The following is a 16,481-nucleotide window of genomic DNA, read 5'->3' as shown; positions in this document are numbered from 1 at the left end:
TATTGCCTTGCAGCAAAGGCATAACGTTAACATTACTCACAAAAAAAGCTGAACTTTGCCTGTTGCAATGTAAAAAAATACACAGAAAATGTACTCTCCAATAACTTCCTAACACTCTCAAAGTTAATACACAAACAACCGTTCCTTAAATAAATCCTTGTTAACAAATTATTAAAAACAGACCCAAGATATCAATGTACCTGAACTATGGATTTAAAAAGGTTACGTACCGTGAGTTCTTCCCTTCATCCATGGCTCCAACATGTTTCCTCTTCAGGTGCTCCTGAAGCAAACTTCTACTTCTGGGCCATTTTGCAGGAAACGCTCTTCTTTCAAGTCTTTAAAGTCAAATGTTCCCACACTTTTGACCACTTAGGTCCTACACTGTTTTTCTACTTGTTTTCATTATTGTTTCTCAGCTGTTTGTAAATGTTGAAGTTTATAAATAATAAGTTTGTTAATTTTTTTTTTTTATTATAAATAACTTATCCTCAGCACATGTGCATAACATAGATCCAACAAATCAATGACTAAATTAATCGCCAACTATTTTTAGAATCTATTTTAATAGATTTGTTGTTGCAGCCCTACACTTGTGTGACAATGTTAAATAATACACTTCAATATTCTAGTGGTTAACTTCTTTTTACACTTGTGTGTGTAACCTATACGTGCTACAAATCAATGATAGATGTATGTATGTATGTATAGATGGATGTATGTATAGATGTATGTATGGATGTATAGATGGATGGATGGATGTATGGATGTATAGATGTATAGATGTATACATGTATAGATGTATACATGTATAGATGTATGGATGGATGTATAGATGGATGGATGGATGTATAGATGGATGGATGGATGTATAGATGGATGGATGGATGTATAGATGTATGTATGTATAGATGTATAGATATGGGGTGTTATGGGCTAGGAACAGAAAACTAGAGTTTGGAGTCAGGGAGAGAAGGCAGAGCTTGAATTGCAGTTTGGTTGCCAGTGTGTATTAGACAATTAGTGATGAACAACAGTTATATATACACACACACACACAATTAGTTGAATGTCCATTCAACATGAAAGTTATTTGAAGAAACAAACACAAGTACTATTTACATTTCTAATTCCATGAATCAGTGTCTCTGGATCTTGTATCAATCTCAGTTCAGACTTAGAGTTGTTGAATAAAAAAAGGATGGCAGTGCTGCAGGTTAAAGATGAACATGTAAAGGGTCTTACCTGCCCAGGTGGTGAGAAGTTCCTGGCTGGAATCCTCCAAGACCCATCCTTGGACTAGATGCTTCTTTTCCTTAGCTCACCATGAAAAAGAGAAGCCTGTGGACCATTCTTATAAATCCATGTGTACACTAAATATCGTCACAATATGTTCTAGTTCTTTCCTCAATATTGTACAACATACATGTCACAATCACAATATGATCAAATCACTATTAGCAGCATAAATATGACCTTTACCTGGGGTCAGCAACACTAAATGTTGACAGCCATATTGGACCACTAATATAAAAATAGTTATCTATGGCAGAAAAACTAAAGTCTTGTATAAGTGCTATGATGATAGTGTCTATATTAGCCTACTATCTAAATGACTTTTAAAGTCTTATATAAGTGTTATAATGAAGACAACACATGTTAGTCATTTTGATAGTAGGCTGATATAGACACTAAGTCTTGTATAAATGTTATAATGAAGACAACGCATGATGTAAGTGTCTATAACACTTATACAAGACTTAGTCATTTTGATAGTAGGCTAATATAGACACTACATCATGTGTTGCCTTCATTATATTAGCCTACTATCAAAATGACTTTAAGTCTTATACAAGTGTTATAATGAAGACAACACATGTTAGTGTCTATATTAGCCTACTATCAAAATGACTAAGTCTTATATAAGTGTTACAATGAAGACAACACATGATGTGTCTATATTAGCCTATTATCAAAATTATTTTAAAAGTCTCTGCAAAAGGTATGGCTTTGACACCCAAGTAATACGTCACAATGTTAGACAATACACTTGTTTAAAGACTACATTATTTCAATATTGCAGTGGTTAACTTCTTTTTACACTTGTGTGACAATGTTAAAGAAATTTCCATATTACAGTGGTTAACTTCTTTTTACTCTTGCGTGACAATGTTAGAAAATACATTTCAATATTACAGTGGTTAACTTCTTTTTACACTTGTGTAGGGCTGCAACTAACAACTAATTTGATTATCCATTAATCTGTCAATTATTACTTCGATTAATAATCAGATTAAAAGACAAACTACATTTCTATTCTTTCCAGTATTTTATTGAGAAATAAAAGAGCATACTGGCACAATGTTCTTTCCATTTGCCTAATTAAACGTTATAAATATTTTGTTTTTTTTTATTATTATAAAGTGCACCATTGTCATGCACAATAGCAATCATTTTACTTGGGACAATTTCTAAGCTGGCTACTACCTATTCCAACCATTCTGCCATGTTGGATGCTCAAAGTCTTTCGTCAAGTGGCATGGTGGTAAGGAAGGCAGACTGTCTTCATGTTCCATTCCTCTCCAATGTAAGCATGTATTGCCAAGGCGGCTCCACTTGTCCACACGTCACTAGTGACAGCTATTTTGCTGTGGGTGGCTTTTATGTCATTCCTCTCCATCACTTAGGTAACATGGATCCTGGAGGAAAGAGTATAACCAGGGTTGAGGACGTGAATCATGTGTCTAAAACCTTCATCCTCCACCATTGATAGTGGCCTCATGTCATGTCAGCCAGGATAGCATCAGTCAATGCTGTGGTGTGCACACCTTCCTTTGTACCAACTCACTAATGCTGCCTTCTTTCTTTCTGAAATGACACAAACCATATAATGAACATACATTTACATGCAACTCAATACATACATAGTTGATTCAATTCATCATTTCTGACGTAAAAGGCAAATACATCACATTAAAAATAGCTAAATGGACATTGGGGATGTAGCATACAGCAATAATAATAACTGAAATTTTAATCATCAGATCAGAACTTAATCAGATATTCTACACATTTCTGTTGTGAATAATAAAGGATTCATTTTAGAATAATAGCATGAAATATTCCAGCACCTTCATAACATTTAGTTGTACTAAAGAGTCACTCAAATCTAAATATATTTATATAGCTTTATCTAGATTGATCCATTATGAAACCAACCTGAGATTATTTCTGTCCGTTACGTTTATTGCCTTGCAGCAAAGGCATAACGTTAACATTACTCACAAAAAAGCTGAACTTTCCCTGTTGCGATGTAAAAAATACACTGAAAATATACACTCCAAGAAGTTCCTAACCCTCTCAAAGTTAATACACAAACACAACAGTTCCTTAAATAAATCCTTGTTAACTAAATATTAAAAACAGACCCAAGATATCAATGTACCCAAACTATGGATTTAAAAAGGTTACGTACCGTGAGTTCTTCCCTTCATCCATGGCTCCAACATGTTTCCTCTTCAGGTGCTCCTCAAGCAATGTTCTACTTCTGGGCCATTTTGCAGGAAACGCTCTTCTCTGAAGTCTTTAAAGTCAAATGTTCACACACTTTTGACCACTTAGGTCCTACACTGTTTTTGTACTTGTTTGCATTATTGTTTCTCAGCTGTTTGTAAATGTTGAACTTTATAAAAAGGTTTGTAAAAGTTTTTTTTTTATTATAAATAACTTATCCTCAACACATGCGCATAACATAGATCCAACAAATCGATGACTAAATTAATCGCCTACTTTTTTTAGAATCAATTTTAATAGATTACTTGTTGCAGCCCTACACTTGTGTGACAATGTTAAATAATACACTTGTTTAAAGAATACATTTCAATATTACAATGGTTAACTTCTTTTTACACTTGTGTGACTATGTTAGAGAATACACTTGTTTGAATAATGCATTACTTCAATACTACAGTAGTTTACTTCTTACACTTTCACAGTAATTCTCCAACTTTGCTTGTAAAGGACATAAAGCTCAGCAATGACAAGTTGTTTTTTTTCATATATTTACATAATTTTTGGGGAGTAGAAAACAACAAATACACAACAACGACACTGAGTCAATGTTGGATTTTACTGTAGATTTAAATTGTAATTAAATGTAGCATTTTAAAGTCACCTTGTCAGTGTCAACTCCTGAGTCACAAGGTATGACTACCTTTCACTTTTGAATTGATACGGTACAAATTCTCAGTACCTGGGAATCCATACTGACACTTAATGTACCACTAATGTGTGTTCAAAAGGAATAAATTGTTTTAAATTTGACATTTAAAACTCAGCTTCTGACTCACGTACTGTCTCTTTTGCAAGTACTGTACTTAGTTTGCATGCAGTTGCAACTTCAAGACATTAGATGGCAGTAGTCTAGAAGTTATGGTGTTTTACCTTAACCAGGAAGTACTCTTTGCCAATCTGTTCTTATGTCAAGCCCTACAAAGTGTTTATACTGTAAGCATTGTACGTGCATCTTTATTGTAGTTGTCATTACCATATTTGGGAGGGTTTAATCAGGAGCGTGTCTAGGAAACATACCTCAGGTGTTACATACCTGTTGTTGACTTGTTGGTGTGTGTCAAGTCTCTCAGGTGTTACATACCTGTTGACTTGTTAGTGTGTGTGCCATGTCTCTCAGGTGTTATACATACCTGTTGTTGACTTCTTGGTAAGTGCCATGTCTCTCTGGTGTTACATACCTGTTGTTGACTTCTTGGTAAGTGCCATGTCTCTCAGGTGTTACATACCTGTTGACTTGTTGGTGAGTGCCATGTCTCTCAGGTGTTACATACCTGTTGACTTGTTAGTGTGTGTGCCATGTCCCTCAGGTGTTGCATACCTGTTGTTGACTTGTTGGTGTGTGCCATGTCTCTCAGGTGTTACATACCTGTTTGTGTGCCATGTCTCTCAGGTGTTACATACCTGTTGTTGACTTGTTGGTGAGTGCCATGTCTCTGAGGTGTTACATACCTGTTGTTGACTTGTTGGTGTGTGCCATGTCTCAGGTGTTGCATACCTGCTGACTTGGTGTGCCATGTCTCTCGTGTTACATACCTGTTGACTTGGTGTGTGCCATGTCTCTCAGGTGTTACATACCTGTTGACTTGTTAGTGTGTGTGCCATGTCTCTCGTGTTACATACCTGTTGACTTGTTGGTGTGTGCCATGTCTCAGGTGTTACATACCTGTTGACTTGTTGGTGTGTGCCTTGTCTCAGGTGTCACATACCTGTTGAGTTGTTAGTGTGTGCTGCACATTTGCATATTGCTATTTTAGCTACTAGCTTTACTGCTTTTACTAATTCTTTTTTTAATTTATCAGTTCTCCAATGTGTTAGATTTTCCTGTTGACTTTATCATTCCTATATTTTTCCCATGTTGTGCAAATGTGTACTGTTGAAAATGTATATTGGCTATCTGTGTATATTGTGACCTTTCATTACTTTACATGCTTCCATTATTGCTACTAATTCTGCAGCTTGCATTGAGTAATTTGATAGCTTTCAAAACTTTCAGTTGCACATTCTGTTCTATTTTTATTTCACAGAATGCCGTTTCAGCTTCTGAATTCCACAGATGATTACATTTTTTACTTAATGGAGCTACTGTTTTAGCATAATTTGGTATCCAAATTCTACAATAATTAGTTAATCCTAAAAATTACATCATTTGCTTCTTTGTTTGTGGTTTTTGTACTGCTGTTTTTCTTTCCCACAGTGCGTCCATCTCTGTTTAGACAACGTCCTAGATACTTTACTTCTGTTTTGAATAATTGGACTTTTATTTTGCTTACTTTGTGTCTTTCACTATGTAGATGATTTAATAACGCTAATGTTATTTTTCTCCTAATTCAAATGTTATATGTATTACTTTATGTATTTTTTAAGTTACATTTTAAACTAACTTAACTGTCTATACACCACTTAATCTATACTTTTACACTCAGAATTTACATTCTTCCAATTGTTTATATCTCTTATTTGCAATTATTATTCAAAGCAAACAGTTGTCTATCGCTAGCTGTCCTGATTGTCATGTCTCATTTATTCTAGGTTATTTTAGCTCAGCACCCAGATGTATGTGTACTACAAATGTCTAAAACATAATCTAACCTAAGAATGTTATACTACACTTCAAAGTTAAACTTAGATGCAATACATTCATTTTCACACCTCCCCCAATGCACCACACACAGACACACACTGTTGTGTGTGAGTGCACTCACAATGGCAAAGGTGAGCAACACGAGCGTTTTTTTGGGGGTTTTTTTCTCTTCTTTCCTTAGCTACTAAACATGTAACCCACTTTATCATGCTATACATATCAACTCTTATTATAGTTACCGGTATTAATCTGGGTTTTTATTTGTTCCACAATATATACAAACATATATACACACACATTTGTGTATATAAAAGTGCTATTTATATACACAAACATACATGTATATCTTCAGTCTACATTTTCTTCATATATTATTTCAATACCCCCACATTATCTCTGTCATACACATTACTTTATTCCATTTTGCATTGATTTCTCCCCATTTCTTCATCTATTTTTACTTTCTTCTCACTTTAGCACTGAGATATTCTCCTATTTAATTTTTTTTAAACCTATTTATATTTGAACCTCCGATGTTTTTACACAATTTGTACTCCTACTTGCTTTTTTCTCCTGTCTCTCTCCACTCAGTCTCAATTTTACCATCTATTTTTCCTTTTATTCTCTACATGTAATTGTACATGCTCCAATGTCATACAGAAATTAGATTTCTTTGCCATTTATTTCAATTATCTGCATTTCTTTGGGTCCCTGTTTCCATTTTGAGAATTTGGAGTAACCCTTCATCCCCTACAGAGCCAAACTTATAAGGATTATTGTTGTCTTTGTTGTAAGATAGTGGTTTAATTTATTATTGTGGTACACGTCGCTTCTACTGGAGATAATTCCCCAGTGGAGCTGTCTTGCATAAAGCTTCCACAGTAACCCACTATTTACTTCTCACTACTTTAACATAAAGTGATTGCCTAATGGCAATTACTCCCACAATCACACCTTTCAGTATATTGATCCACGGATATTTCAATGTTTCATGTGGGCTCCGTCACCCTTCAGGTTATTTTTTATTTTACTGAAAAATTTCTGAATAGACCATTTTAGTTCTGCGTTTTGGACTCCGACGCCCCTCAAGATATTGGTTTACGGATATTTCAATTTATTGTGTGCTCCGCCAGTATGTTTGTTTATGAATATTACAGATATTTCAGTTTTCACGGACTCAGTTTAACTTCAGTATATTGGCCTCTTCTATTTTTACTTAATTTGGTTTATTTTCAATGTCAAATTCCCCGACACACACACGTCTTATTGGCGTTTTTACCGGTTAGAGCCTAGAATTTACAGGGTTTGTCTATGCGTCGTAACCCTCAGTCACACACTCTTTGTAATTCAAAACGTACTCACTTAACTCTGTGTTCCTTCCTCTTGTCCTCGGTTTTCCTTCAGTCTTCAATTCCAACCCAGGTGCAGGAAAAGCAGCTCCTCAAATGGGAGATGTGGATGCCATGGTCTTCTGATTTTACTCACCCTTGCTGGAATCGTCAGACGTGTTGGAATCCGGCTCAAAGGACCAAGAAGATGTCAGGTTCAAACACTGATGACATCTATTAAACTAGACAAGAGGCAAAGAATTAAACCGACAGAATACCATTTGGACTGATGAGACACGCCTGAACACACTGTATCCTTGTGTACACACACAGTGGTGTGTGAGTGCACTCCTAAGGGCAAAAGGTCAGCAACACTTGAAGAGCTTTTCTTTTTTCTCTTTCCTCAGCTAAAAAACATGTAACCCACTTTATCAAACTATACATATCAACTCTTATAGTTAATCTAGGTTTTTATTTGTTCCGTTTATATATATATATCTCTTCAGTCTACATTTTCTTCATATCTTATTTCAATACCCCCACATTATCTGTCGTACGCATTAGTTTATTCCATTTTGCATTGATTTCTCCCCATTTCTTCATCTATTTTTACTTTCCTCTCACTTTAGTACTTTGAAATTTTCTCCTTTTTTTTTTTTATTTATTTGAACCCCCAGGGTTTTTATCCTATTTGTACCTGGAAATATACACACACACAAACAAACACGTTTGCAGTGATCTCATCTTTTCTCCAACTTGCTTTTTCCTTTAAAACACATCTCCTATCCATCTCTTCCTTATACTGCAACACAAGGTTTATGTCTATTCTCCTCTTCTGGAAACCATTCACGTAAGGTTATACAAATCCCTTTTTCCATCTTTCCCCAATCCATTCTCTTCACATTCCTTCCTAAACTTCTACTTGCTTTTTCTCTCTCCGCCCACAATCTCAATGTTACCATCTATTTGTCATTTTATTCTCTACATGTAATTCCACATGCTCTGGTGTCACACAGAAATTTGATTTCTTTGCCATTTATTTCAATTATCTGCGTTTCTTTGGGTCCCTTTTTGACCTTATTGTTGGTTGTTCCAATCACCGCCATACAATGAGTGTGATTTTGTAATTTAACGCTGATCTACATTTTGTAGTTATTGGAACGCTGTGTGTGTCGGCTTCGGTCTGTACTTCTTCCTCACTTGACTCATCCTCACTGTCTCCCCTTACAATTTGCCTATTTCTTCTCCTATCTGAGCCCAATCTCATAATCTTCAGCTCTATGAAACATAAGCTTTTCATCTCTTAGCCCTTTCTCCTGTCTTTCTCCGTCTTCTCTATTTTGAGCCATCCTCATCCAGCACCCCGTGTGATCCCACCCCATTCTGGCTAGCTTCTTTTTGTTATTTCCGCATTTTTGTATTATTGATTCCCGCAATTTTTAATACATCACCTACTCTGAGGCAACCGGTAAATTCATGTTTTCAGATCCAGTCAGAGAAATTTCCATAAGTCTGGATTTGTTTTTTCTACTGCTTTCCAGTTTTTACATTTTAACTCGTCTTTTGGACTTTTAGTCCCTTTTCCCATTTTGTAAATTTGGAGTAATCTGTCGTCCCCTATAGAGCCCAACTTATAAGGATTATTGTTGTCTTTGTTATAAGATAGTGGTTTCATTTATTATTGTGATATACATCGCTTCTACTGGAGATCGTTCCCCAGTGGAGGTGTCTTGCATAAAGCTTCCACAGTTAGCCACTATTTACTTCTCACAACTTTAATACAGAGTGATAGCCTAATGGCAATTACTCCCACACACTCTCACACTTGTTTTACAGCTGTTTCATTTTTCTTGCGGACTTCACCGCCCTTCACTTTATTGGCCTACTTGTTTTAATTTTCAATTTTGTGGACTTCGTCGTCCTTAATTTGGCTTATTATCAATGTTTGAATCTTACTGAACTTCAGTTAATGTGGACTCAGTCGTCCTAATTCTTTGGCCTTTTAACCTGTTAGAGCCTAGGATTTACAGGGTTTGTCTTTGCGTCGTAACCCTCAGTCACACACTCTTTGTAATTCAAAACGTACTCACTGAACTCTGCGTTCCTTCCTCTTGTCCTCGGTTTTCCGTCAGTCTTCCAATTCCAACCCGGGTGCAGGAAAAGCAGCTCCTCAATGGGAGATGTGGGTGCCATGGTCTTCTGATTTTACTCACCCTTGCTGGAATAGTCAGACGTGTTGGAATCCGGCTCGAAGGACCAAGAAGATTGCACTCCTTTATTTGACTTTCTCCACCCACCTGACCACAGGTGCTTCCAGAGGGAAGTGGGTCGTAAACAGCGTTGCCTTTGGTTACCGAAGAATTCTAAAGAAGAAATCGTAGAATAGTTCAAAAATAGTTCCATTAAATAGTTCAAAAAGGGTTCGTTAAATACTTCAAAAAGAGTTCGTCTGGAAGTTGAGCAGATCCTGACATCTGTCCACTTTGAAGTCAGTGGAGTTTTACGAGCCTTCTTCCTCTTGGTAGGCCTCAAAGACAGCCCCTGTCCTTTTGCCTGGAACTCATTTCATTACAAAGTTTTTTGTGATAACTTAAACAATTATTCTAACACATACCTGTTGTTGACTTGTTGGTGTGTGCCATGTCTCTCAGGTTCAAACGTTGATGACGTCTATTAACAAGACAAGAGGCAAAAGAATTAAACTTGGACTCGAGGAGACACACCCGGACACACTGTACCCTTGAGTACACACACACATACAAAGTGGTGTGTGAGTGCACTCTTAAGGGCAAAGGTCAGCAACACTTAAAGAGCATTTCTCTTTTTTTGTCTTCTTTCCTCAGCTAACATGTAGCCCACCTTATCACACTATACATAACTATTAATCTAGGTTTTTATTTGTTCAGTTAATTAAATTAATATATATATATATACCGTATTTTCCGCACTATAAGGCGCACCTAAAAACCACAATTTTTCTCAAAAGCTGACAGTGCGCCTAATAACCCGGTGCGCTTTATTACGATTCATTTTCATAAAGTTTCGGTCTCGCAACTTCGGTAAACAGCCGCCATCTTTTTTCCCGGTAGAACAGGAAGCGCTTCTTCTTCTACGCAAGCAACCGCCAAGGAAAGCACCCGCCCCCATAGAACAGGAAGCGCTTCACCCGCCCCCATAGAACAGGAAGCGCTTCACCCGCCCCCGGAAGAAGAAGAAAAAACGCGCGGATATCACCGTACGTTTCATTTCCTGTTTACATCTGTAAAGACCACAAAATGGCTCCTACTAAACGATCCGGGTCATAAAAAGACGCAATCTCTCCATCCGCACACGGATTACTACCGTATTTCACAGCAACTGAACCGCACTGTGGAACGGGAGCACGTACGGTGAATATTCGCTCCACAGGGAATGAGAAGTCATCCTTCACTGTGGTTCTAGCTTGCCATGCTAACTTCCACTCATGGTGATATTCAAAAGGAAGACCTTGCCAAAAGAGACCTTTCCAGCCGGCGTCATCATAAAAGCTAACTCGAAGGGATGGATGGATGAAGAAAAGATGAGCGAGTGGTTAAGGGAAGTTTACGCGAAGCGGCCGGGTGGCTTTTTTCACGCTGCTCCGTCCATGTTGATATATGACTCTATGCGCGCCCACATCACAGATGGTGTCAAAAAACAAGTGAAGCACACAAATACAACACTCGCCGTCATTCCGGGTGGATTAACCAAAGAACTCCAACCGCTGGATATTGGTGTCAACAGGGCATTCAAATCACGACTGCGAACTGCGTGGGAAAAATGGATGACCGAAGGCGAACACACCTTCACTAAGACGGGCAGACAACGCCGGACAACATACGCCAACATCTGCCAGTGGATTGTAAATGCCTGGGCAGATATTTCTGTCACAACTGTGGTCCGAGCTTTCCGGAAGGCAGGATTCACAGAACTGCTGCACAACAACAGCGACACTGAATCCGATGATTTCGAAGAGACGGAGCCCGCCATTTTGGAAGCCACGCTAGCGCAACTTTTCAATTCGGACACCGAAGACGAAGAATTCGAAGGATTTACCGGTACGAATGAAGAATAACTTCAGAAAGTGAGCGCTATGTTTATTTTGTGTGTTGTGTGTTGTGACATTAACGTTCGAGCAACATTACCGGTATGTTGCTATTGCTCTACACCATTTTGAATTTTACTATGTTTGTGATTGCACATTTGTACATTTTGGGACAGAGTTGTTAGAACGCTGGTTTTCAATATATTATTAAAGTTTGACTGAACTATCTGACTGTTTTTTTGACATTCACTTTAGCGCAGCGTTTTTTTGACATTCACTTTAGCGCAGCGTAGGCGCGGCTTTTAGTCCGGGGCGGCTTATTGGTGGACAAAATTATGAAATATGTAATTCATAGAAGGTGCGGCTAATAATCCGGTGCGCCTTATAGTGCGGAAAATACGGTATATCTTTAGTCTGCATTTTCTTCATATCTTATTTCAATACCCCCACATTATCTCTGTCATACACATTACTTTATTCCATTTTGCATTGATTTCTTCATCTATTTTTACTTTCCTCTCACTTTAGTACTTTGAGATTTTCTCCTATTTTATTTGAACCTATTTTTATTTGAACCTCCAAGGTTTTTATCCGATTTGTACCTGGAAATATACACACACACACAAACACGTTTGCAGTGATCTCTTCTTTTCTCCTACTTGCTTTTTCCTTTAAAACACATCCCCTATCCATCTCTTCCTTACACTGCAACACAAGGTTTATGTCTATTCTCTTCTGGAAACCATTCACATAAGGTTATACACATTCCTTTTTCAATCTTTTCCCAATCCATTCTCTTCACATTCCTTCCTAAACTTCTACTTGCTTTTTCTCTCTCCGCCCACAATCTCAATGTTACCATCTATTTTTCTATTTGTCATTTTATTCTCTACATGTAATTCCACATGAAATTTGATTTCTTTGCCATTTATTTCAATTATCTGCCTTTCTTTGGGTCCCTTTTTGACCTTAATGTTGGTTGTTCTGATCACCGCCATACAATGAGTGTGATTTTGTAATTTAACGCTGATCTACATTTTGTAGTTATTGGAGGGCTGTGTGTGTCGGCTTCTGTCTGTACTTCTTCCTCACTTGACTCATCCTCACTGTCTCACCTTACAATTTGCCCATTCCTTCTCCTAACTGGGCCCATCTCATAATCTTCAGCTCTATGAAACAAGCTTTTCATCTCTTAGCACTTTCCTTTCTCCATCTTCTCTATTTTGAGCCATCCTCATCCAGCACCCCGTGTGATCCCACCCCATTCTGGCTAGCTTCTTTTGTTATTTCCGCATTTTTGTATTATTGATTCCCGCAATTTTTAATACATCACCTACTTTGAGGCAACCGGTAAATTCATGTTTTCAGATCCAGTCAGAGAAATTTCCAATAAGTCTGGATTTGTTTTTTCTACTGCTTTCCAGTCTTTACATTTTAACTCATCTTTTGGACTTACCTTTGGTTTACTTGTCCCTTTTCCCATTTTGTAAATTTGGAGTAATCTGTCGTCCCCTACAGAGCCCAACTTACAGTATTAGGATTACTGTTGTCTTTGTTGTAAGATAGTGGTTTAATTAGGGCCCGCATGGCCCATTGTATCCTTATGCAATGGGACATAAGGACCTATTGAATTTGCAAGGTTTTATTCTTTTTTGCGATCTAATAAAAAAACCTAACCCCAAATTTAAAAATTGCGCTCTAGAGCAATTTTTGAATAAAACGGAGAAATAACTGCTCCTCGGAAGAAAAAAATGACACAACTGCCTGTAACTCCCACTGGGAAGGTCGGAGAGACATGAAACAAAAACCTCTCCGTAGGTCTCACTTAGACCTACATTTCATTGACAACCCCCAGCAAAAATCTACAGGAAGTTTGCTATTCCCCCTTCAACACAACATTTTTGTTAAAACCGGTCACATTTCTTCAAACATTATCTCCTCTGAGCGTGTTTGTCATTTCGGCTTCAAACTAACACAGGAGAGAGATTGAACCCTTTTTAATTTATTATTGTGATACACATCGCTTCTACTGGAGATCGTTCCCCAGTGGAGGTGTCTTGCATAAAGCTTCCACAGTTAGCCACTATTTACTTCTCACAACTTTAATACAGAGTGATAGCCTAATGGCAATTACTCTCACACACTCATGTTCATACCTTTCACTTGTTTTACAGCTGTTTCATTTTTCTTGCAGACTTCACCGCCCTTCAGTTTATTGGCCTACTTGTTTTAATTTCCAATTTTTGTGGACTTAGTCGTCCTTAATTTGGCTTAATTTCAATGTTTGAATCTTACGGAACTTCAGTTAATGTGGACTCCGTTGTCCTCCTAATTCTTTGGCCTTTTTACCCGTTAGAGCCTAGGATTTACAGGGTTTGTCTTTGCGTCGTAACCCTCAGTCACACACTCTTTGGAATTCAAAACGTACTCACTGAACTCTGCGTTCCTTCCTCTTGTCCTCGGTTTGCCGTCAGTCTTCCAATTCCAGCCCGAATTAAGAAAAAGCAGTTCCTCAATCAGGATTTGGATGCCATGGTCTTTCTGGTTTCACTCACCCTTGCTGGAATCGTCAGACGTGTTGGAATCCGGCTCAAAAGGACCAAGAAGATGTCAGGTTCAAACACTGATGACATCTATTAAACAAGACAAGAGGCAAATAATTAGACAGACATAATTCAATTTGGACTCATGAGGAGACACGCCTGGACACACTGTATCCTTGTACAGTATCTCCAGCACGCTCTGCCAAAAAATTGCACTCCTCCTGACTCTCTCCACCCACTTGACCACAGCTGCCTCCAGAGGGAAGTGGGTCGTAAACACCATTGCCTTTGGTTACTGAAAACAGTTCAAAAGAAGGTCGTAGAATAGTTCAAAAAGGGTTCGTAAAATACTTCAAAAACAGTTCGTCTGGAAGTTGAGCTGATCCTGACATCTGTCCGTTTTGAAGTCACAGTGGAGTTTTACGAGCCTTCTTCCTCTTGGTAGGCCTCAAAGACAGCCCCTCTCCTTTTGCCTGGAACTCATTTCATCAAAGATTTTTGTGATAACTTCTTATTCTACCACATACCTGTTGACTTATTGGTGTGTGCCATGTCTCTCAGGTGTTACATACCTGTTGTTGACGTGTTGGTGTGTGCGCCATGTCTCTCAGGTGTTACATACCTGTTGTTGACTTGTTGGTGTGTGCCATGTCTCTCAGGTGTTATATACCTGTTGTTGACGTGTTGGTGTGTGCGCCATGTCTCTCAGGTGTTACATACCTGTTGTTGACGTGTTGGTGTGTGCCATGTCTCTCAGGTCTTACATACCTGTTGACTTGTTGGTGTGTGCCATTTCTCTCAGGTGTTACATACCTGTTGACTTGTTGGTGTGTGCCATGTCTCTCAGGTCTTACATACCTGTTGACTTGTTGGTGTGTGCCATGTCTCCCAGGTGTTACATACCTGTTGTTGACTTGTTGGTGTGTGCCATGTCTCTCAGGTGTTACATACCTGTTGACTTGTTGGTGTGTGCCATGTCTCTCAGGTGTTACATACCTGTTGACTTGTTGGTGTGTGCCATGTCTCTCAAGTGTTACATACCTGTTGACTTGTTGGTGTGTGCCATGTCTCTCAGGTGTTACATACCTGTTGAGTTGTTAGTGTGTGCTGCACATTTGCATATTGCTATTTTAGCTACTAGCTGTACTGCTTTTACTAATTCTTTTTTTTTTTTTTTCAATTCTCAATGTGTTACAGATGTTCCTGTTGACTATCATTCCTATATTTTTCCCATGTTGTGCAAATGTGTACTGTTGGAAATGTATATTGACCTTTTGATCTTTCATTACTTTACATGCTTCCATTATTGCTACTAATTCTGCAGCTTGCATTGAGTAATTTGATAGCTTTCAAAACTTTGTTGCTGTAACAATCGCTAAATGTTCTATTTTTATTTCACAGAATGCTGCTTCAGCTTCTGAATTCCACTCTACAGATTATTAAATGTTTTACATTCATTTACTTAATGGAGCTACTATTTTAGCATAACTTGGTATCCAACTTCTACAATAATTAGTTAATCCTACTAATTACATAATTTGCTTCTTTGTTTGTGGTTTTTGTACTGCTGTTTTTCTACTTCCCACAATAGTGCGTCCATCTCTGTTTAGACAACGTCCTAGATACTTTACTTCTGTTTTGCATAATTGGACTTTTGCTTTGCTTACTTTGTGTATGATTTGATAACACTAATATTTTTTTCATTATTCAATTATGTATTTTTTAAGTTACATTTTAAACTAACTTAACTGTCTATACACCACTTAATCTATACTTTTACACTCAGAAATTACATTCTTCCAATTGTTTATATATCTTATTTGCAATTATTCAAAAGCAAACAGTTGTCTATCGCTCGCTGATAGTTGTCCTGATTGTCATGTCTCCTTATTTATTCTATGTTATCTTAGCTCAGCACCCAGATGTGTGTGTACTGCAAATGTCTAAAACATAATTGAACCTAAGAATGTTATACTACACTTCAAAGTTAAACTTACATGTAACACATTCATTTTCACACCTCCCCCAATGCACCACACACAAACAGACACACACTGTTGTGTGTGAGTGTACTCACAAGGGCAAAGGTCAGCAACACGAGCGTTTTTTTTTTTTTAATTAGTTTTTTTCTCTTCTTTCCTCAGCTACTAAACATGTAACCCACTTTATCATGCTATACATATCAACTATTATAGTTATTAATCTGGGTTTTTATTTGTTCCACAATATATACAAACATATATACACACACATTTGTGTATATAAAAGCGCTATTTATATACACAAACATACATGTATATCTTCAGTCTACATTTTCTTCATATATTATTTCAATACCCCCACATTATATGTCATACACATTAGTTTATTCCATTTTGCATTGATTTCTCCCC

General features: G+C 37.5%; 1 long non-coding RNA gene across 5 annotated transcripts; it reads right to left on the bottom strand.

Annotated features, from left to right (window-relative positions):
- Positions 1-6,307: 6,307 nt before the first annotated feature.
- On the bottom strand, positions 6,308-14,891 carry LOC133621230 (uncharacterized). 5 transcript variants are annotated; one of them, XR_009817626.2, is made up of 3 exons: positions 13,978-14,891; positions 9,916-10,152; positions 6,308-9,845 (listed from the first exon to the last, which is right to left on the bottom strand). It is a non-coding gene; the product is annotated as an uncharacterized lncRNA (long non-coding RNA). The 5 variants fall into 5 exon arrangements; XR_009817623.2 differs by having other exon boundaries at positions 6,308-10,028; positions 10,097-10,152; XR_009817624.2 differs by having other exon boundaries at positions 6,308-10,152; positions 13,978-14,383; positions 14,440-14,891.
- Positions 14,892-16,481: the final 1,590 nt, after the last annotated feature.

The sequence above is a fragment of the Nerophis lumbriciformis genome, linkage group LG21, assembly GCF_033978685.3.
Source record: "Nerophis lumbriciformis linkage group LG21, RoL_Nlum_v2.1, whole genome shotgun sequence".
NCBI lineage: Eukaryota > Metazoa > Chordata > Actinopteri > Syngnathiformes > Syngnathidae > Nerophis > Nerophis lumbriciformis.
Note: the sequence above shows the minus strand (reverse complement) of the source record. Positions and strands in the feature narration are given on the sequence as shown.